Source organism: Lontra canadensis, unplaced genomic scaffold, assembly GCF_010015895.1.
Source record: "Lontra canadensis isolate GAN:19392208 unplaced genomic scaffold, GSC_riverotter_1.0 scaffold96, whole genome shotgun sequence".
NCBI classification, from domain to species: domain Eukaryota; kingdom Metazoa; phylum Chordata; class Mammalia; order Carnivora; family Mustelidae; genus Lontra; species Lontra canadensis.
Window position 1 is genome coordinate 1,344,975 of NW_022631090.1, and position 21,695 is coordinate 1,366,669.

Here is a 21,695-nt window from a genome sequence, read left to right on the forward strand (position 1 = left end):
CTCTTTCTCACCCACCCTGCTGTGAGGCATAGACGACCAAGGAATCTGCCAAGTGAAGCCAGGAATCTCTGAAGGCCAGCTCCCACCTCCCAGAGCGCCTGAACCTCAGGGAGAGAGGGGGCATGTTGAGGTCTGAATGGCTTGTGAAGACGCCCCCGCTCCCCATTCAAGGCCCTCCTGGCTCCCTTAGGAGATGCTCGTCGGATCCAAGGCCCTCCCTGGCAACTGGCTCCTGGTTGGGAATAACCAGAAGCTACTCAGAGCTCCAGTAGAGATTCTGGAAGCTCAGCCCTACCTTAGCTTTACCACACTGGGCCTTCGCTAAAGAAGAGAACAACTAGAAAGCCAATTAGACAACACCATGGGGCCTTCCTACACTGGGAAGCGTCTGCGGCCCTCAGACTGGAGTGGATGTTGGCTCTTTTCCCAGACATCCTTCCCCCGCCTCCAGTGGGTGTACCCTACCGTCCCTCCATGCACACAGAGGGTGGCAGAACCCTGTGCTGTTATTTGCATGGTCACAAACAGACCTCTTCCTCCTGTCCCTAAACTGGTCCTACCACAGAGCCTCAAGTTCCTACTGTCAAATGCAGTCTTTTATATGGAAGTATTGTGAGTTTATTCCAACCTGGATTCGTCTGACAAATAGTTACCGAGCACCTGGTCTGTGTCAGACCCTGGTAGCTTCTAGCAATTGTGTTTTGTACTACTGAAGAAGGTTTTGCCTCACGAGTTCCCTTTGAGCATGGAGGGCCAGAAGAGATAGCACATTTTTTGCTTCCAGATGAAGGAAGCTTGGGGATGAGATATGAAGGTGGGTCTTGAGAGTAAGTGTGTGCCAGGGCATGGATTTCTGGACACTGGGGACATCGATGCATGGGCACCTAGGGTGGCGAAGTGGGAGATGCCTCTTCCATACAAATTTGGAGGACAGGGGTCAGACACACCCCAGAGAAGTTGTCCTGGGTGGCCGCAAGAGGCAGATGAAAGGATGATCACACAGCACAACCGTGCCTTCTGCCTTCAATCCCCACACCTGGGCTCCTCCTTGCCTGTTGACTTCCCAAGCCAGGCAAAGAACAAGACATTTTGGAAGAAGTGGTTCTTTCTTTTCTGATATGTCCTCGGGGCACTATGTTGGGCTCCTTTGTTGGTCAAGATGTACCCAAGGCATTTAAAGACTACTAAGGGGGCGCCTGGGTGGCTCAGTCATTAAGCATCTGCCTTAGGCTCAGGTCACGATCCCAGCATCCTGGGATGGAACCCCATATCGGGCTCCTTGCTCCACGGGGAGCCTGCTTCTCCCTCTCCCTCTACCTCCAGCTCTGCCTATTTGTGCTCTATCAAATGGATAAATAAAATCTTAAAAAAATAGAAAATTAAAGACAACTAGGTACCTCTTTCAAAGGAAAGTTTTCTTGATTAAACACCCCACCTCCAACCACCCAATGCATGAACCACAGCTCACCTTCTCCTAGGCAAGGCCTTGGCCCTGTGCCTGCTCCCCCAACCCTGCCCTCTGGGTGATCTTGCTCAAGGATGCCAAGAGAGTTGGTGGCAGGGGTTGGGAGCAGAGCCCAGCTTTCCTGGATCCTGGCCTGGCACTTTTCTGCGACCAGACCCCGCAACCTCTCCCTCTCATCTCTTGCCCTTCAGGCTCTGTCTGCGCCCTCTGGAGGCATGCGCCCTGCACCCCCACTAGCGTTCACTGGGTAAGATGTTTCTGCCCAACACCACTCAGCAGTCCGGTCATATGGGGCAGAGGGAATCTGGCGGTCCACTGCCACTGGGGCCAGGCCTGGTAGGGAGGGAAGGACAGGCCACTTTGCTGTTCTGAGATCTGCAGAGCTGGGCCCCTAAGCCACTCATTTTTTTTTTTAAATCAGGGACCCTAAGTGCAGCCCTACCCTAACTTTGGCTTCCCGGAGCTAGGACCAGGTCACTGTGGGGCCCCCACTCCCAGGCTTGTTGCTATGACACATGGTTCTACAAGTGCTGAGTGGCATTGTAGGGGCCGGATGCAAACGGCACGCAGCAGGGTTGAGCTGTGAGCCAGTTGGCCAGCTGACATTTCAGGGTCCAAAGAGCTTGTGTGTACTGGACAAGCTGTTTATTGTGGTCTTGGCACTGCCCGGCCCTTCAGACAGCAACAAATGCTCCCAAACTGGGAAAGGAGAGGAAATAAGGAATCAGCCGTAGCCAAAGAAGACCTGGAATCTCTTCCCTCATACCATTTGCTCCCTGCAGCTGACGTGCGGCTGGTGCCAACCATCGGAAGTGCCCCTGTGAAGGAACTGGAGGGGCCAGGCCCCACAAACCCCCATTCGTGAAGACCTAGATCACAGATCGTGTGCATGCCCACGTCAGTACCCTTCTGCCTGCCCAGCTGCCTGAGGCTGCTGCTGGAAGGTCAGGCAGTCCGTACTTGGACTAGGAAGGAGAGATCGAGATGCCACAAGGTCTAAACATGCAGAGGAACCGGTACCCCAAGTCTGCAGACTCCACACACACACACACACACATACACACACACACACACACACACACACACTACACTCATACCCTCAGGGAGATGGCCATCAACAGGCCATGATAAACATGGTTCTTTTGAGTCCTGGCTTGGTCCTTTCAGGTATCCTCAGGGTTGATACCAAGCTGGGGAAAATGTAGCAAAGGCATGTGTGTTAAGAGCGCAGGGAGGGGTGGGCAGGTGAGACAAAGAAGATCCCAAATGAAGGAAGCCGGGAAGGCAGAGTCCAGAGAAGTTGTGGGGAAGGTGGAACTTTCCAGAACAATTTGGCCCCATCCATGGCGAGCAGCCAATCTAGTGTGGCCTATGGCCTGAGGGGAAGCCCTACGTGTGAGGGACAGGATCAAAGATAAGGGGTTGAACTCTGCCTCAGGCTCTTGACTTCCACCCAGGCTTGTGGTTGGCAGATCTGGACAAACCAACTGATATTCTGAGCATCAGGGCCTCTGGTTTGTCAATGGTTTAGCAAGTAGATAGCCCTAGCAGCCCGGCTATGCGTGACAGACACTTTACACACGCACACACACACACACTGCAACAGTAATGAATACCAGCCGCAAACATTCACTGAGTGCCTACTTTGCACCAATCATAGTTCAAAGCACTTCCTATACAGTATGACCACTGTCTCAATTAACCCTCCCCAAATCCTATAGGGTCGATAGTATTCGACTCATTCTCCATATACAGAGGGGGAGTCTGAAGCTCAGGCAGGGCGAAACGACTTACTCCAAGTCCCACCAGGTAGAGTGAGTGGCTCCATGAGGACTCAAATCAAAGCCTGTGATCATTACACTCCAGGGCCCTTGTGACTAAGCATACTTGTCTGTTTGTACAAAAAGCCTCGGGGAAGAAGAGAAGAGAAGGGTCAGAGGGAAGGTCCAAGAGCTTGGCCTTGGGAAGAGAACCATAATGATGGGGGAGATGGTATGAAAGAGGGAGGCTGGGCCATGGAATGCCCACCAGACTCCAGAGCTAAGATCATCTGAGTCTGCAGCCTCTTGGTGCCCCCCACAGCCCCCTGCACAGTGCTGGCCATGACACTGGTACTCAGTAAAACTGCCAAAGGACAAATAAGCCCAAACTTGGCAACCTTGGGGAATGTGTACTGACTGGGTTGCTGCCTTCCATTTGGTAAGACCCAAGCTCTTTTTTTAAAAAGATTTTATTTATTTATTTGAGAGGGAGAGAGAGGAGAGAAAGAGCATGAGAAGGGGGGAGGGGCAGAGGGAGGAGAAGCAGACTCCCCACTGAGCAGGGAGCCTGACGTGGGGCTCGATGCCAGGACCCTGAGATCATGACCTGAGCTGAAGGCAGAAGCTTCATTGACTGAGCCACCCAGGCATCCCCAAGACCCATGCTTTAAAATGGCTTCCCCAGAGGCTGGGTCACCAGACATTACTTAAGCCCCCAGCATGTGGCAGGCTTTGGGAATAAAGAGACGAACACAGTGGGGACCCTAGTCTTGATACGTGGCCAGGCTGGCTGGGGGGAGATGTTCAATTTGCCTTGAGCCACCGCGAGGGGTCAACTGAGGTGAGGGGGGCAGGCTGTGCACAGTCAGGGGACAGAGCTAAGCCCCTGGGCCTCTCCAGGGATGGGGCTGTTGCCTTCAGCTCCACTGTCAGAGCAAGGCAGCCCCCACTGGAACCATTCTTCATCGGGGTGCTTCTGCGAAGGCAGCTTAGAGCAGTCTTTTTAGGATAGTGTGGCTGGCTTTAATTGGCAAAACAGAGAGCCTGAAATGGGTGAGGGCTGGGAGAAGGAGTGAAACCACAGGAGGTTACCCTCACCCTCGCTTGCTCTCCCTAGCATCTGCCAGCGGACCCCCCACCACCAGGAAGGGGCGAGCACCCTTCTTCGGAGCTCTCCCAAACCCGTGCATGGTCTCCTCCCGCCCTGGGAAGCCCAAGGCTTAGAGACATGAATCCAAGTCATTAACTAATTAATGAATATGGATGGCAAAGTTGCTGAGGTTGCTGGAAAACACCCTGTTGCCGCCAACACAGCCCAGCCAGGCCCCCGCCTCCCACCGTGGGCAAAGAGGAGGCTACAGAGGGACTACTTGACTCAGTCTCACCAAGGCTCCAGCTGCAGCAGCCGCGCCTGCCACCCAGCAGGCCCATGCCCAATGCCGGGAGACCCGCTTCAGGGCAACACATCCCCGTGCAAGGACAGCCTCCCCCCTCCAGCTGGGGTGGCAATCTGCTGAGTTACTCAGCATCAAGGGTACCCTGTGGTCCATCTATGGGCTCTCCCGATGCAACGTGCAAGGCTGCGGGAGATGGATGGATGGAGACAGGAGAAAGGGAGAGAAAAGGAGAAGGAGAGACGATGGAGAGACACACACAGCTGGCAGGAGCCCATCTCCAGCTGTTGGGCGGGCTGTTTCCTTTGATAAAGCACTTGGCAGTACTCCCAGTTCTGTAGTTTCTGGCCTGCAAAAGCACACCCGGAGCACGAGCCTGCCTGTGGGAGGACTTCAGCTTTGCTTTGTTTTCTTTTTTTCTTTCTTTTTTTTAAGCTCTGCAAAATGCCCTCCCCTTCCAAGGAACCTCACCCCTCCCCACACCCAGGCAAAGTGAAGTTGTATCAACAGGTGATGTGGGCTGGGTCACCGATGTGTCTTCACAGAAAGCCAGTACCATGGAGCCACACTTGAGGGCCTTAGATGGGTGTGCAGTGAGGCCCCGGTGTGCATGCGCCTGTGTGACAGAGAGAGAGAGAGAGAGAGGGAGATAGAGAGAGAGAGAGGGAGGGAGGGAAAGACCGTGTATGTTTGTGTTTGTCTGAGAGGCTGTGCGTGTTTGTTGTGGCCGACACTGCCTTCTCTGTGGCACATCATCACTGTTCTCCCCGCCTAGGCTCGTTCCAGCTCCCTGAAGTCTCCCCGGAAAGGACTGGGAAATAGGGGAAGTCCCAGGGTCATGTGATCACGCAGCACAACAAGCCCTCCCTCCAGTCCCTTGTCCTGTGCTCTCCTTCCTCCCTTGTGGAGTGAGGAGCCGGGCTTGAAGGCCTCCAGGGTTCCTTGGAGGAACCAGAGCGTGGAGGGCCACAGAGGCCCCTGCCAGGGTATAAAGGAGCCTAAGGACAAAAGGTCCCCACTGTGACCAGCCCCCACAGGGCCTCCACCCGTCCCCGGGTTCCCAGATTCCTGAGGGGAACTTGATCTGGCCCAGGGGCCTGCACGGGCTCTTCATGTCCCCAGAAGGCCCTGCTCCTTGGGAGCCCCAAGCACCAGCTCACTCCCACACCACCCAGCCCCACGGAGGCACGGGAGGCCAGGTGTCTGAGGGAACCTCTCGGGGCTCAGTCGCAAGGCTGAGGTAGGGGCCCTGCCTCGCCCAGCGGGAGCGACAGAACCTCTTCTGCAGCCCAAGGGGGAGGCGGCCGCCCCACTCGAAGCAGCTCGGGGTGACCATAGACCACTGCCCGCTGCCCGCTGCCCCACCGTGCCTGTGGCCCAAACCGAGTGGCCCTTGGCTCTTTGCAATGGGAGAAAAGAAAACAAACGCAACCTGGGAACTTCGGACCAGCTGCCAAACGGAAAGGTCCTCAAGTGTCCCTTGTCCCTCACTCCCCTCCACAAAAACCATTTGCCTCATGAAAAAGGGAGGGCATTTAGACTCACAGGACATCAGAGCCGGAAGGCACTTTAGGAATCATATAGTCCAACCACTTCATCTTACATAGGGGGAAACTGAGGCCCAGAATGAGGCAGAGACTTCTGCTGGTTAGCAGAACAACTGGCACTGGAAGTCATGGCACTATCCCAAAGACTCCTGGGTCCTGGCCACAGTTGAAAGAAGATCTACCAACCTGAGGCCCAAGCAGTGATTTTGGGACCCAGACACTATAGGCCATCTCGAAGTGGACAGTGTAGCCTGATGAGCTGAGGGTGGCCATGAGCATGGTGTGGCGCTGTGAGCACTCTAGGTCCCTTTCACCTGTCAAGAGTCATGCCTGCTAACACTGCTGGGCTAGGTGGCCATCATATCTGGGGTTCAATGTCAAGCCTGAGTTGGGTGGGGAACCCCTGCTCTTCCTTGCCTTTACTCTTTCTAGAATATATTTTTTAAATATTTTATTTGTCAGAGAGAGAGAGAGAGAGAGAGAGCACAAACAGCGGGAGTGGCAGGCAGAAGGAGAAGCAGGCGTCCCACTGAGCAGGGAACCTGACACAGGACTTGATCCCAGGACCCTGGGATCATGACCTGAGCCAAAGACAGGCACTTAACCGACTGAGCCACCCAGACATCCCTACCCTTTCTAGAATATTTTTTATACTGAGGTTTCAAGGTCTGGGTAGAAGCCCAGCCCTAAATTTTCCACTGGTGGTGGTGGGGGGGAACCCAGATATATGGCCTTTACCAGTCCTTGGGGATGCAAAGCCCACCTGCTCCTTCCTAGCCCAGAAGCCGGTGGGTGGGAGTACCTACAGCTTTTAGAAAGAGAGAAACCATGGACAGCCTCCTCAACTTTGAGCAAGCTCTGGGGCCAGACTACAGGCAAAGGTCAAAGTCCACAAGGCTCACTGTGGTGCGCTCAGGCCAAAATGAAATCGATTGGGTCTGTGCTCAGGCCATGGGCTGGGGTGGAAGTGGAGCCGGCCCTGCCCTCTCTGACACAGCCGGCCCTGCAGTACTAGAAGCTGCTAACCCTCTACTATGGCCAGTGTGGAAATAACACATGCTGTTTTCTGAGACAGGGTGACCTGGATATCTGGGAGCAATTCCATTAAAACAAAGAGCTCAGCATGGAAGACAATCATGCCTACTACTTTCAATACTTGAACACACACTTTGGAAGGTACTCTAACCACTTCCACTGCCCTTGTTCTTTCTGAGGGCCGTGGTGTACAAGCAACACAACAAGGTCCTTCTTGATTTCCCGCTCATGGGGTTCCGCTCCAAGATTCCCGAAAGTTGCAGCCGCCACTTCATTCCACCTACCGTTGGATAGAGCCCATCGTTTTATAAGACGTTTTGGTATGTGCTCTTTTGGATCTGTGGACATATATCTTTAGGATGGTTCTTGAGTTATTTATCTGCACATATTCTACCCTCCCCAACTTGACCCAAATCTACTGAAGTGTGAGAAGCAGGTCTTGGGGGATTTTTTCCTGCCTTCCTCCCTTCCCCTGTGGCAATTGGGACAGTGGTGTGGCCAAGAGGATTGTCTCAATAGTGCTTGTTCAACTCAGTGGCAACAATGGAGGAGGCCAGTATAATTTCTGAATTCATCTGTATTCAGTGATGATGGAAATCTGCAGCTGGATGTATCCATTGCAGCAAAGAAAGAGCTATTCTTGAAGGGAGGGCCACCCAAAGCCAACACGTCAGTTGACTTAACCACCCCCTCCCCGTGCCATCTTCATGAAATAATACATAAACAGTTGGGAGAAGGGTGGGGTGCTTTGCCCCGAGTGGCCATTAAGCCCAGAAGCTGGACATTCTACTTCCCAGCATCCTCTACTCTGTTTCATCCATCTCTTTGGCAACAGGGTGTTAGGCTGCTTTCTAGGTTCATCTTCAGAAGTGGCGGTCTCCCCGAATCTAGCCGCATGACTACCTCGGATCCAGAGTGAGTTACTGATAGGAAATTATTGAAATTAGAGAAGATGTTTGCTCATTTATGGGTATTCATGTATACTTTATGTGTTTACCTAGGGCAAGATATAGGGAACTGGTTTTTGATGGTGGGGACACATCTATGGATGGGAACCCTGCATATTTATGGATAGTTTTTCTAAAATACTCATCCCAATCAGAACTGTCTCTGGGTTTTCCTTCTCTCCTATTTTGCAAGTGGCCTCCTAGACTAAGTAGCTAGGAATCTCTCTTTTCTAACAGGAAGAATATAAAGGTTGTCCAGAGACCTCTGTTACAGCTAAGACTGAGAATTTAGCTAATATCTCTAAAGAGTGAACTACTTACTATTAACCAAGTCATTAATTAGGGTCATGTTTGCACTTCAATCGTCAGCTCCAAACATCTGTTTGTTTAAACCGAGGTCACTTTAGTTTATTACAGTTATAGCCACTGGTGAGATAATCTGCTTAGATTTCACAAGTATGTGTGAATTGCCTACCTCAGCCCTTATTTTCACAGAATAAGAGTTCTCTTGAAGGCACAGGGTCAGACTAAAGATAATAAATGATTTTCCTTCTCAACAGAACTAAAAACAAGGCTTTAATTAATTCACCAAATTCTAGGATTGGATATCTATATTACATTTCTTAATGATGTTAATCTGTCCAAGGGTGACCCACAGGATTCCCATTGATCCAAGAACAATCTTTAGGCAGACATTTCACTGGCTCAGAGATTGTTTCCCAGTCATTAAGCCCTGCCCTTCTCAACTGCAGAGTCACCCCTACTTTGTTGGTAGAAACTGCAGGTGGCCAGGGAGAGGGGACTTTAGAAAGGGGGGCAGTGCTAGAGACCATGAAGCAAAGATGTGGAGGGATTCATGGTGGAAACTATCTCCCTAAGGAGGAGGACGCAGAGGCAGAGAATTCAAGGAGGACTGGGGTGAAGAATAGGGAATAGAGGCTGAGATGGTTCTCCCAAGCAAGCCTAAGACTTGAGGACAGTCTAGACATACACACCCTCACAAACCCTCGCCAGACACGCACAGACACAGATACCTCTTTCCCATACACTTCCTCACCATGACTCTCAAGTTCCATACACAGGAATAGACTCAGATGAAGTTACATACATACGTCACACATACAAGAACACCAACCCTCCCAGATGCTATCCTTCCAGCTATCCCTTAACAAACACAGGTGTCCCCCTCCCCCCACCACATATATTTACCACCTATTTTTTCATACCTTTTTTGCATACATTTGAAACCTGTTTTTTATGCATATTCACATTACTACCCAAATCCCCTCCACACACTTAAGTCCTGACACACATACATAGTTACACACACAGACACAGACACACACACACACACACACACACACACACACACATCCTCCTTCCCAACAAAGGCAAAGGAGTCTGTGTTCAGTAAAACCTCGTGCTTTCCTCCTTGGTAGAGGGGATCTGAAGGAGGGCCTGGACAGCTAGGTGAATTTGAAAAGTACTTATTCTAATGGCTCTTAGTATGGTGGAAAAGTCCATCAAGGACATTTGAAATCACAGAGTTCACTGCCTTGGCCTATAGACAAGACACCAGCGGTAACCTTTAGAGACTGCCAAAAGCTTCTAAGACTCTCTTAGTCCTGCTATGCTAGATGACCTTTGCAAAGAATCTTGGGTATTTTGAACTAGGGACATTCAGTAGAAGATATAAAACAAAACAAAATCTTTCCCTGACATTTAAGAACAATACCAAAGTGTCTGTCCAAATTCACCTGGCAGGCCTGGCCTGCGGCAAGATGGCAAAAAAGGAAAAGTTCATTCTGAAGCCAACCGGTCCTGGGTCTTCATCTTGTCCCCTGCCAGGCTCACTCTGTTCTAACATGCCACAGAAGACTAGAACTTGGAAAAGGCTTTTGGATTTGACTAGAAGGAGGTCATGGGCAAAGACTTAGAAGAGTCTATTAGACCTAAGATACAAGTGCTAGGCTCCGTGACCTACGTAGGGCCTTCTGCATCAGAAATCTAGGGTCCAGTGAATTTTTATTTAAGTCTTTCCAGCCTGCCCATTAAAAAGTTCAAATGTGGCTCAGCTAAAAAACAATCAGATCTGTTATTGACACTGTTTCATTCTGAATAGCATGGAGGACTAAAGGCTTTCTTTACTTAGTTCATTAGTTAGCTAACAAGCATTTTCTAAGCACCTACTGTGCATGGAGCACTGTCCCAGACACTCAGCTCTTGCTGTCTCTGCTCCTGCTATTGAATTTCTGAATACAGGCTGTTGCCAGACATCCAATTTTCTGAGTGCTTGCTCTGACAAGGAACAATGACTAATGAACCAAACATCAGGGAGGGCCCTCTGATCTCCAGCACAGAACATGCCCATAAAGGCAGAGTCTAATTTGTTCAGCAAGCAGCTGCCAATTCTTTTGGGATCTTAATTACCTGGAGCAGTTTATATGGGTGAATCCCCTTGGGAGAGAAACCCTAAACCCAGTCTTTCTCACACCCTATCATACCCCAGGCCCCATAAATGGCTTTCACCCCCAGTCATTGCACATGGGTACAAAGTCTGGGCCACAGAAGTTCACCAGACAGGCATTCAGGCACCGCACAGTCTTCCTTCACATCTCTATACACATTTCCCTACACACACACACACACACACACACACACACACACTGGCAGCAGTGGGGTATAGTAGAAAGCACTCTGAACCACAAGTCAGGAGATCTTGGTGTCAATTAGCTCTGCCTCCTCTTCTCTGTGTGACCTTGGGCAACGCTCTTCCTGTTGCTGGGCTTCTGCTTCCTTGCTTGTAAAATGAGAGTGGGACTAGATCTCTATGACGTTTCTAGCTCTTGGACTTAACATTCTGTTTCCAGAGCTTCAGAGCAGCTGTGTGATCAGGTCAGGTTAGTATCGGTAGCGGCTGGCTCAGGAGCCCATCACAGAGAAGCGGACCTCCTCGGGTCAGCCCTGCACAAAAGACCACAATACTTCCTACAGGTTCAGAAAAAACGCTGCTGGATTGGAGGCAGGTGTGGGCTCTGCCCTTTGCTTCTGTCTCATCTCTTTCCCAGGTCAAGCCTTTACAGGGCCACTGTTCCAACTCTCCTTCATTTTAACCTGCCCTTCGCTCAGGGCGACTAGTTCCCTTTAGCAACCCCTTCAGAGAGGCCAAAGATTAAATGGTCTCCAGAGTCTCCCAAGTCTGCAAAATATAAGTAACAGCCCCTGCCCTGGAGGCTTCTGTGGGCTTTCCAAAGGATCAAATAAGATAAAGTCTGTGAAAGCGCTTTGGAAATTGTCAAGTGCTATGCAAATGTGAGGGTTTATTATTAATGATGGGTGGGGAGACAACCAAGGGATGTAAGGAGCAGCGTGCCAACTTACCCGCTCTCTTCACCGTCTTCACTGGGTGAAGGCTGGCACTGCCAGCCAGCCGGTGACCAGCCAACACATCAGCAAAGGATGGCGTTATGACTGGTGTTACCCCCCATTTTCCCCTAGCAGAGCTGAGGACCAGAGGAGAAAGGACAAGGAAGGAGTAGGCTAATTTGGTGCATGGAGAAGAGAAAGACCAAGAGTGCCTCAAAATCTAAAAAGGATTTAAAGTAGACCCTTTCCTTCAAACAAAGTCTCAAGGGAAATCCCAGTTTATGAAAAGAAAGCCCGGTTTATGAAACCAAAGAAAGCAGAGCTGCTGACGTAGTTGAGAGGTTGACATTGGGGTGAGGGGCATGGAGCCCCACTGGCTGGACACTCCGCTGGCACTTAAGATCACCCTGATGGTGGGGCACCTGGGTGGCTCAGTGGGTTAAGCCTCTGCCTTCTGCTCAGGTCATGATCTCAGGGTTCTGGGATCGAGTCCTGCATAGGGTTCCCTGCTCCGCAGGGAGCCTGCTTCCCCCCTCTCTCTGCCTGCCTCTCTGCCTACTTGTGATCTCTCTCTCTCTGTGTGTGTGTGTGTGTCAAATAAATAAATAAATAAAATCTTTAAGGAAAAAAAAAAGATCACCCTGATGGGTCCCTGGGGCTCCTAAGGAACACACTGGAAAACTGAAAGTGTAGAGCAGGAGCTTATGCCTGGCCCCCAGTGCTCTGAGCATCCAGAGGACGGTTACTGCCCAGGCACTGGAGGGATAGGGGTATAGAACACAGAGAAGGGGGGGTTAGAGAATGCTAGAGAAAGGCATACAGAGTTGGGTGCAATGCTTTTTGTCTACTCAGCAGCCTTGTCTAGGGCCCCAGGCCTGTGTTCTCCGTGTACCCTAGAATGGGGCTGGAGCTTTGGCAATCAGTGTGGACAGGGCCTATGAGAAATGTGGATCTAGAAACAGGTAAAACAAAGGCCCAGGCGAAATGAAGGTGAACAGTGTTCCTGCTCTCCCATTTAGCTTTGAGGGGAAAGGAACTGCTCCCTAGGGTGAGTCCACTGAAGTGGCTCCTTCTAACCTGTGGCCTCACCATGAACAAGCGAGAGTCCCTGGCATGGGGTGGAGGAAAAGGCCGGAAGGAACAGGTCAGGCATCTTGAGGTGGGGTCAGGAGCCAGCCCGGCAGAGAGAAACCTGCCACCAACCCAGGACAGGAGCAGAGGAGGAGTGTGGGAAGTGCTGGCGAGGACAACTCAGGACAGACCCAGCAATCCAGGTGGGGGGTCTTGGCCCTGATCAGGACTGGAGCCCAGAAGCGGAGTCACAGAACAAGGAGAGGGAGCTGGGGAGTCGGCGGGGGGGCGGGAAAATAGAGAACAGTTCCCTTCTGGAGCACTTGCTCCATTTTCCCACCCTCCCCACCCAAACAGGCTCCGCAACAGGGCACAGCTGACTGACAAGGCAGAAACCAATCAGATACTGCAGGTACAAGCTGAAGGATCCAGGCCGGATAGGGGTAGGGTAAGTGTGCCCAGGATTTCCACACAGGCAGGCCATGGGTGGTTGCTGACCCGGAGGCAGATGGAACAGTGTCAGGGATTTCATTAAAGTCCCTGAAACGGGGGAGGATATAATAATAATAATAATAATAATATCACCTGAGAGTAAATGACACTGGCATCCTAGAAACATCCGGTGCCGCTATTTCTATATTATTCAGGCCCTTTGCAAAAGCCCAGCATCTTTCCTCTAAGAGACTCTTATTCCACATGTGTCTTCCCCTGATTCCTTTTCCACATGTGGTGGCCTAGAGCTCCTTCTCAAATTACCCTGAGGTAGCTGCTGCAGAGACGCGTTCGCTGTGCCAGGGCCGAGCAGGAAATGGGTAACCCAGAGCAGAGCATCAGCAGCAAAAGCCATTTGTGCTTGAAGGAAACGAGAACATTTGGAATTCCGGTGTGCTTGGATGGAGGGGAAGAGGTTGTTACATCGGTCCAGACAGTCTTTGTCCCTGCTCTTCTGGAAGGGAGCAGTGGGACCATCTCAGAAAATGTGCTGAATGAGAGAATCACTTGGCGAGGGGTTACTTCCCCTGCATAAGCCTGTGTGAGCACAGACACGGGGAAGGAGGTGGAGAGGGGGGCTCCTGAGGGGCTTGGAGAGGAACAGAACTCCAGGAGGAAAGAAGAGCAAGTGAGCCAAAAATAGCTTTGCAACAGACCCCTCTGAAGGACTGTAACCCTTGCTCCATAAGTGGTTCGAGCTCCTCCCTTCAAGCGAGAATGGTTTTGCTGTAACAAGGAATTGCCTCACTCCTGCTCCCTCAGATGTTTAAAAAGTCAACTGAGTCAGGTACACATGCAGTCGGGCTTTCCAGTTTCTTCCCTGCACCTTTCAAAAGCCTGTGCCTGGCTGGGTGTGGGGAGGACACAGAGGCCTAGTAGGCCCAATTAAGCAACCTCCCCCCATCTTCAGGCTAAGCCGGAGCCTTCACCCTGATACCCAGCCCCTTGTGTGTGGGCTTCTCTGGGGGGGGGTGGTGGGGACACAGCCAGAACTCTCTCAGTTACTTCTATGAAAGGCAGCCTTGTCCCCAGAGACGGCCTGACACATGGGTGGAGAGGGTGGTTGCCTGCTTAGTATGATTTGAAGGGTTAAAGGTCAGAACAATCTTGCCCAGAAAGGTCAGCTCCACCAGCCCACAGCTGAGCCTGCAGTTCTCACTTTGCTTACTCCTTTGGAAGGCCCAGGTTTACACAGAATTGTGACCTGGGAGGGGAAAGCTACTGCCAGCCGTTTATACCTTAGCTGGATTCATTGATTCCCATTAGCGGTAGCAGAAAACAGGTCTCCCCCAGGGGGATGGATGGCTCAGAGGTCAGGAGGTCAAGAAAGTTCTGGAAGATGTAGTTGAGTGCCCTGAGCAGCTGAGGGTAGTTCGAGGGAGCCTGTGCTAGAAGGGAGACTGGGGAAGAAAAGAGAGTGTCAAAGACAAATCCTACCCAGTTCCCCATTTTCCCAAAAGATGGGCCTGCTTCCTCTACCCCGGCCGAAAATGTTTCAGGTTTTGGCAACTAGGCTTACAACAAAGGAGACACCATCTCCTCTCCAGACTGAGGCATTTCCCCAGGATTCATACTCATCTCTGCCCCCTGTCCCTACTGGGCTTCAAGGTCTGGCATGAGGCACCCCTTGCTTCCTGAGGAGCATGAAAACATCACTGGTTCTTTGCCATGGCCGGGTGGTGGTGGCGGGGGGGGGGCATACGTGCTCTCTCGGCCAAGCCCCTGGCCTCAGAGACAAAGAATAAGGAAGGAATGCACGAAGCACCAGGAGGCCTGGGGTCTATCTCCACTAGTGTCAGGCACAGACCTGAGCGGAGTGGGTGCTCCCAAAGACAGCTGGGCTGGAATTTGCTGGCGTCCCCTTGCACTGGAGAGCTTAGAAGCCATCTGGACAACTAGAGCCCTCAAGATGGAGCACCCGTGCCCAGCTTAGGTTCCCCAGAGACACCACAGGAGCCTAATGAGGTTGCCAAGGGAGTGGGTCTGGCAGCCTCGCATCAGGGGACAGGACGAGGAGCAAAGACGCAGTCCCGGGCTTAACAGGGGCCCAGAGCCAAGATATGCAGGGCAGGCAAAAATGCAAAAATCAATTCGCAAAGACAGCAAGAATTAAATCTCACTCTAGCCCAATGGAGTGAGCCCCTCGTCCCTGCACCCCCACCCCTGGGCCTCTGTGGGCTGCAGGGACTGGAGGAACCCCATCCACCCACATTGTCACAGGACTGGCCACGGCCACATGGCAGCCGCTGCATGCTGTTGTGGCTGGTTCAGGGTCTTGGCCTGTCACTGCCACGCCAAAAGCAGCACCAGCCTCTGCTCTCTGTTCTTTGCCTCCAGCTCCGCCCCTGGCAGGGCGCACCTGGCTAGCTCTGCTCTGTTTTCTTAAGTGTGTGCTGAGCCAGAGAGCAACAAGGAAGGGAAGCCTGGACTGGCTCGGAGGAGGAAGGGCCCGGATGCCGGCCTCCTGAGGTGGCAGAGATTCCGAATGAATGCTCTACAGACTGGGAAAGGTAGCAGCGCTGCCTCTTCCAATTCTAGCACTTCTGGGAGTCATTTCTCAGCTCACACTTCCCTCCTGTGACAGATACATAAATCCTTTGCTGAAGAGGCTGCCGTGCCCCTTCCTGTCTCAGACGTGATTTTCCTCAGATGAATTGCACCACCTCTTTCAGACTTGCAGGGGTCAGACAACCAGACCAGGCACGGTGATACAGCCATCGGGCTATGGTGGAGAGGGGACAAGGGGGCTATGATTTCCCATCAGCAACCTGGGCCCGTATCTCCCTAGCTCAAACCAGGTACCAGTGGACAGGCCCCTTGGAACTTCCTGGACAAATTGACGGCATAAACAACCATACAACACATTCCAAAGACACACAGAAGACTGCTGTCTGACTGGAAGCCAACTCCCAAGTATTTCTGGGGACTTTCTTCCACTTTGCAAAATGTCCATGGCAATACCTGGTCTCAGCTTAGCTTACCCCTACACCCACTTTCTCCTCCTGGTTTCTGTAGACTCCAGAGATGCAAGTTCATTTTCATAACAGCCCAAATAATGAGGAAGGCAGAACTACTGAAAAAAAAAAGTAGTTTTTTCACTGAGACCCACAGTGCGATTTCAAAGCGAGATATACGTGATTTTTTTTTTTTTTACCAGATTACCTTTTATTTTGGATTATCCATTGCCACGTTCCAGTCACGTGAAATTCACGTGGAATCCATATATGAGTGGATAACTTATTTTCGTGAGGGCCTTCTTTATTTATGCTCAACTTAGACTAGTGTCAAAGTGACCCGGCATGCCTCAGTATGCAGAGACTGGCTAGAAGTCGGGGGAGGGGGCCTGGGGGCAATGTGAGATTCAGTGACTACCATGGATATTCCACAAAGTGGATAATGAATATAGGAATAATGAAAATGTGACTCTACCCAGGTAAAAGAATGGGGCTATATGAGTAGGGCGGCTAAAGGTAGAGGCTGCAATGAATCGTTAGCACACAATTTAGTAGCATTAAGGAACAAGCACGATCCTGGATGCTCTAAATAGGAAAGAAACATGTAGGAACTATGAGGTCATCTTCCTTCTCTATTCCATGGCCATCGGCCACTAATGAAACTCTACACTGCTCCCTGTCTCCTGTTGGACAGCTAGCTCACGGGGTTAGGGCAGGCAGTCGGGCCCTTCGAGATCCAGTTAATTTTGTTCCTTTCCTACCTTGTCATCTTCCAAATGTGTGTCAGTGGTCAGAGGAGAGATAGGGGGCGGGTAGTTGGCTAAAGGCAAAGGTGTGCCTCCTACATTCTCAGCTGTTACAGAGGACAGAATGAAATCTCAGGTGGAGAATTTGGACAGTGTCTAGAGGATGGAGAAGTACAAGCTGGTTCAAAGTGTGTGTGTGTGTGTGTGTGTGTGTGTGTGTGTGTGTATGTGTGTGTGTTTAAATAGATACAGCTAATCTGGCAAAGGGGGCTGACAAGGGACGTAACAACTACCACTTAAGCATATTAAGTGGTGTGTAAGAAAGCTGAAGGACAGAATCTAAGAGGAAAGGTCTCAGAGAGCAAAGGTTGTGAAACACTGGAATGTACCACTAAAGGATATTGTGATATTCCCTTTTTACGAGGGGTTTGCTGCTCAACTGTATCTGCCTGGGCCTTTTGCTAAAGACGGTTCCAGGGACGAGACAACGTAGGAAAGAGATGCAAGGCAAAGATGCAACCCAGCTGGAAGGAAGGAGACCAGACCCCATAACTTTCTCACCTTTCTGCTTCCTTCCCGGGGTTCATCCCCATAATCTGCAAGGTGAGCCCTGGGAGGAAGCAGGGCTAATAATCACATTCCCCACCTCAGGGCAACCCAAGGAGGAAGTGGACCAAACTTATTTACATGGACAGAGCTCATCACAGACTCCCAGCAGAAATGGGAACCCTCTTCTCCAGTTTGATTTTCTACAAACTTCCCACCGAATCTTGTCCAAATCTGTCTGGAAATCGGCTCCAGTCCATGTAAATTGCCACGGTCACATACTTCCTGTCTTACTGTGGCTTTGTGAATTCAGAGAAAGATCGTAACCTCTTTGACCTGCTTCCTGGAAATACCTCCTTACATCTGAGTTGAGTCTGCCCATGAACAATGCTGAGAAGAAATCAGTGGAAGCTGGTGAGGACAGCCCCACCAACTTTTCCAAAGCTTTCTGCCACCCCACCCCACGCGGACCATCCCCCTCTTTGTGTTCTGGAGTGTGGTAGAGACAGTGCCCCAGAGCAAGGGAAAGGCCTGTCGGTAATCTGGAGTGTTGAGTGTCATGGGGCAGAGCAGGACACCAGGATATAAAAATAGCAGGGTGTTCTTACACTTGGGACTAGGGCTGTCAGAGGAGGCCTTCAAGCTAGGTGTACATGGACGAGATGATCTCAAACCACACTGGATGGCCCCTACTATCCTCTGGCGCCTCTCGCCTGCCTCTGCTAACGTAGTATGGTAGTGGGGCTCCAAATGCAGTGCTTCGCTTACCACCGTCAAGACATTAGCCACATCTGAGTACCACCAGTATTATCCTTAGGGGCGCCTGGGTGGTGCAGTCAGCTAAGCAAAGGACTCCTGGTTTTGGCTCAGGTCATGACGTCGGTTCAGGCTTGTGAGATCGAGCTCCGCCTTGGGTCAGGCCCTCTGCACGGAGTCCGCTTGGGGCGCTCTCTCTCTCTCCCTCTCCCTCTGTTTCTCCCTACCGTGCTCTCTCTTTTTCTCTCAAATACATAAATCCTTAAACAAAACAAAACAAAAATAACTTAAAAGCAGATTCACTTCTTAAAAATGCCCCCACCTTAGGAATATTTTTGAAATCACAGGGTGTACGCGTTAGACACACTCTCCCTCCTACTACCTGTCAAATAAATAAATAGCCGTAAAAAAAGAGAAAAACAAAGTTAGTCCACGTAGCCCCTAAAGTCATCTTGCACGCTCCAGCATATGTTTACCACGCCTGGGGGAACAGTACTCTCTCTATAGTGTGCGCAGATGGTCCCCACCGCCAACAAGCGAGTCTTTATATCCTCCTCCAACGTAAAGCCAGCAGCACAGGAGAATGCCCGCCTGTGCCCGCCTCCCTCGTGCCTTCCTCTCAGAGCGAGGGCCCGGGCCCTTCCTATTTTTCTCCTTTCAGGTGCCAGCCGCAGCCCAGGCTGGAGTTTGCACCAAAACACAGAGCCCTTATTCTCAGTCAAGTGTTCCTTCCCTCCGGCTACTTCCTCTGCTGAGAATTCCCCGCTAGACCTCACTTAGCTCGGACAGTGTCCTCTCTGGACTGGACTTCTTCAGCCTTGGCCCCAGGGGCTGCATCAGCGGGAGTGTCCCAAGCCCACATCAGTAGCCCGCCCGCAGGTCCGGGCGACCTGCGGCTGGGGCTGGCCACCCGGGGAGCAGGTGGTGCCCGGAGCTGTCTTCCCTGGGAAGCCAGAGGCCCACCCTCTCCAGAGCCTGCTCCTCAGGTGGTCGGCGGGAGACAAAGCAGGCCCACAGCAGGAACAGGAGAGGAGGGACCCAAGCGTTCTGGGATGCTATTAGCTCAACCTGAGCACTTTCTAACAATCAGAGCTGAGAGGCCTCCCAGCCCGGGCAGGGTGTCCACGCCACGCCGGGGATGCTTCACAAGACATTGCTGTTTCAGCCCGTGGCGCTCAGGTCCTTCAGCGACTTACAACTTTTGCTGTTGTTGTTAAACAGGTAAAACAGATAATCATCCCCCAACCCCTGCCACTCCCACCCTCAATCAAACCTGGCCCGCAGGGTCTCTGGACACAAAGTCCTTAGAATAGCACAACAGCCCCCAGGCTGGAAGCTCCGCCCCCGGGGCTGCCTGTGGAAGGTGGTGGGGGGGAGGCACCCAGGGCCTCCTAACTTCCACCACCCAAGAGGCGCCTTCTAGGTCGGGGGAGCCCAGCTTGAAAACCCTGTGGTGAGGAAAAGCAAGCCAGATGAGGACCCAAACCCTACAGCTTTGAAGGACACCGTAAGATTTTTATTTGTGACCTTGTTTGTTTAGACGTGTTAACCTCTATTTGGTCAGACGGTGGCACAATCTACCTCCCGTCTTTCTTTTGGTCCTCTGAACTCTCTCCTCCTCCCCTTCCCTCCTTCAAATTCACCATCTACCTGGCCTCTCCTCCCTTCCCCTCAACTCTCTCTTCCCTTTCTTCCTTCTCCCCCTGGGGCAGCCCCTAAGGCGCCAAGGAAGACCACGGGGGTCTAAATAGTGCAGCACTATTTCCTGCAGAAGTTCCAAGATCCCTTCCAACCTTAGGAATCTATGGTTGATTAACTGAGTGGCAAGAAATGGTTGTTGAAAGTACTGAGCTAAGAAGGACGAGGGCTAGTTGCGTGGGAGCAGAGCCTGTGGTGGCGTGGATACGGGTGCTAGGGCAATGAGCAGGTGTCTGGACAGGTGCTGGTGCTGGGGGGTGTTCCTCCTCTACTCACTGTCCCTATTGCAGCCTTCCTGGCGGGCAGTGGACGTGCTGATGGGGCACAGCTGGTAGAGGATGTTGGAGATGACCTGCCATCTAGGGAGCCCTGTGCTCTCATGCCGGGCCCCACGGGGAGCTCTCTGGTTAGTGTCGCCCACCCTGGCTTACAGACTCTCCAGACAGTCTCCATATGGGAGGGCTGAGCAACTCTAAAGGAATCTGAATACAGAGCAATGTACCAAACACTAACACTCACCTAGCAGATGGGTTGCTGGTAGCTCATCTGGGCATCAGTGGGGAGAGAGTAGCTATACACAGTGACTGTCAAATTCTCAAAGGGCCCTGCAGCAGGGGGTCTAGTGAAAGTGGGAGATTTACCAAAAAAGCAGGTTTCTAAGGGTAAGGGGTCAGTTCAGTCTAGTCTCTCTTCTTAGGCTCTCTTTTAGAGCTGGATGTGAACACCCAAGACCTGAAAATACTCTTAATTCAACTGAGAATTTCCACAAAGACACATATGGATAACATAAGAAACGCATTGTGGGTTGAGTACTTGAGTTTTGGGGCTTAAGGGGCCCCTGGAGACATTTAGCGGAGAGGCTCATTAGCGACCATGCATTGACCACACCCCCCAAATCCTAGTTCTCCTTAGGAGCTCATTCGGAGCCCATCATCCTTTCAGTTTTGAAAATCAACCCCAATCTTCTATTCAGTCTGGACCCCCTCTTGAGCTCATGACTCTTTACACATTTACCACTTTCTCCTTCCCTTTTCTCATTCATGTGAACTCCTTCTCCCTGACCCCAGCATTCTAACCTTCAGGAGTCCAGGGACTTATCCGAAGTGTCTGTGCATCCCATCCACACACATCAGGATTTTCTAGGCGTTATTCCTGAATATCTCAGTTGGGAGACGCTCTAGAGACTGGCTTGGCTCTCCCCTCCCCCCTTCATTCCTTGTAGGGAAAGCAGCCCACAGAAGGGCAGGGAGTTACTTACTCAAGCTCAAGCATCAGATTAGTGGCAAAGTCGGGACTGGAACCCAGATCTTCTGGATCGAAGTCTGACCCACTTTCCACCACCTCGAGCTGTAGCTCCTCCAGGAACTGTGCCTCGTCCACGAGTTCAGGGTCCTCCCCAAGCTGGGGCTCCTCCACGAGCTGGGGCTCCTCTAGCCTTTCCCCCTTCATCTCAGCGGAAAGCCTCAATTGCCTGGCGGGGGTTGGTTCCTCTTCTCTCTCCCCCTCCCTCCCTTTCCTTCCCTATCTCTCTCTATTGCTGTCTCTGTAGCTGCAGGGCTAGGGGCAAAAGCAACTGGAAACTCTCCCTCAGGCTCAACAGAAAAGTGCTCTCTGAGTCTCAGGGCCAGTCTCAGGGCTGGCTGGGCTGTGGAGGCAGGAGGAAGTTCCTGGCCCTGAGTGCCTTGGGGGCTCCAAGGCTCTGAGGGAAGGCTGGAGCTCCTGCGGCGAGCGCTGCCCTCCGGATCTTCTGCAGGGGCCGGGCCAGCTTCCTAAACTAACTCCCAGACTGAAGGGGAGGGCCGGATCCTGGGGGGGGGGGGAGCCCAGACAGCGGCTCTGCCAGCCAGCCCCTGTGGTTGGAACTTTCAAAAAGACCAATGTTTCAGCAACTGATTTCTTTTCCAAGCCGAACAGCAGG

At 51.8% G+C, this 21,695-nt stretch overlaps 2 protein-coding genes across 2 annotated transcripts in view; one reads left to right on the forward strand and one right to left on the reverse strand.

Annotated features, from left to right (window-relative positions):
• Positions 1 to 21,695, reverse strand: part of TSC22D3 (TSC22 domain family member 3) — a 60,765-nt gene that overhangs the window by 23,504 nt on the left and 15,566 nt on the right. The window lies entirely within an intron of this gene.
• NCBP2L (nuclear cap binding protein subunit 2 like) overlaps positions 8,095 to 21,695 on the forward strand; it is a 49,510-nt gene continuing 35,909 nt past the window's right edge. The window contains exon 1 of the mRNA XM_032837165.1: positions 8,095 to 8,116. The gene's annotated coding sequence lies outside the window, so the exon portion shown is untranslated. The remainder of the gene's footprint in view (positions 8,117 to 21,695) is intronic.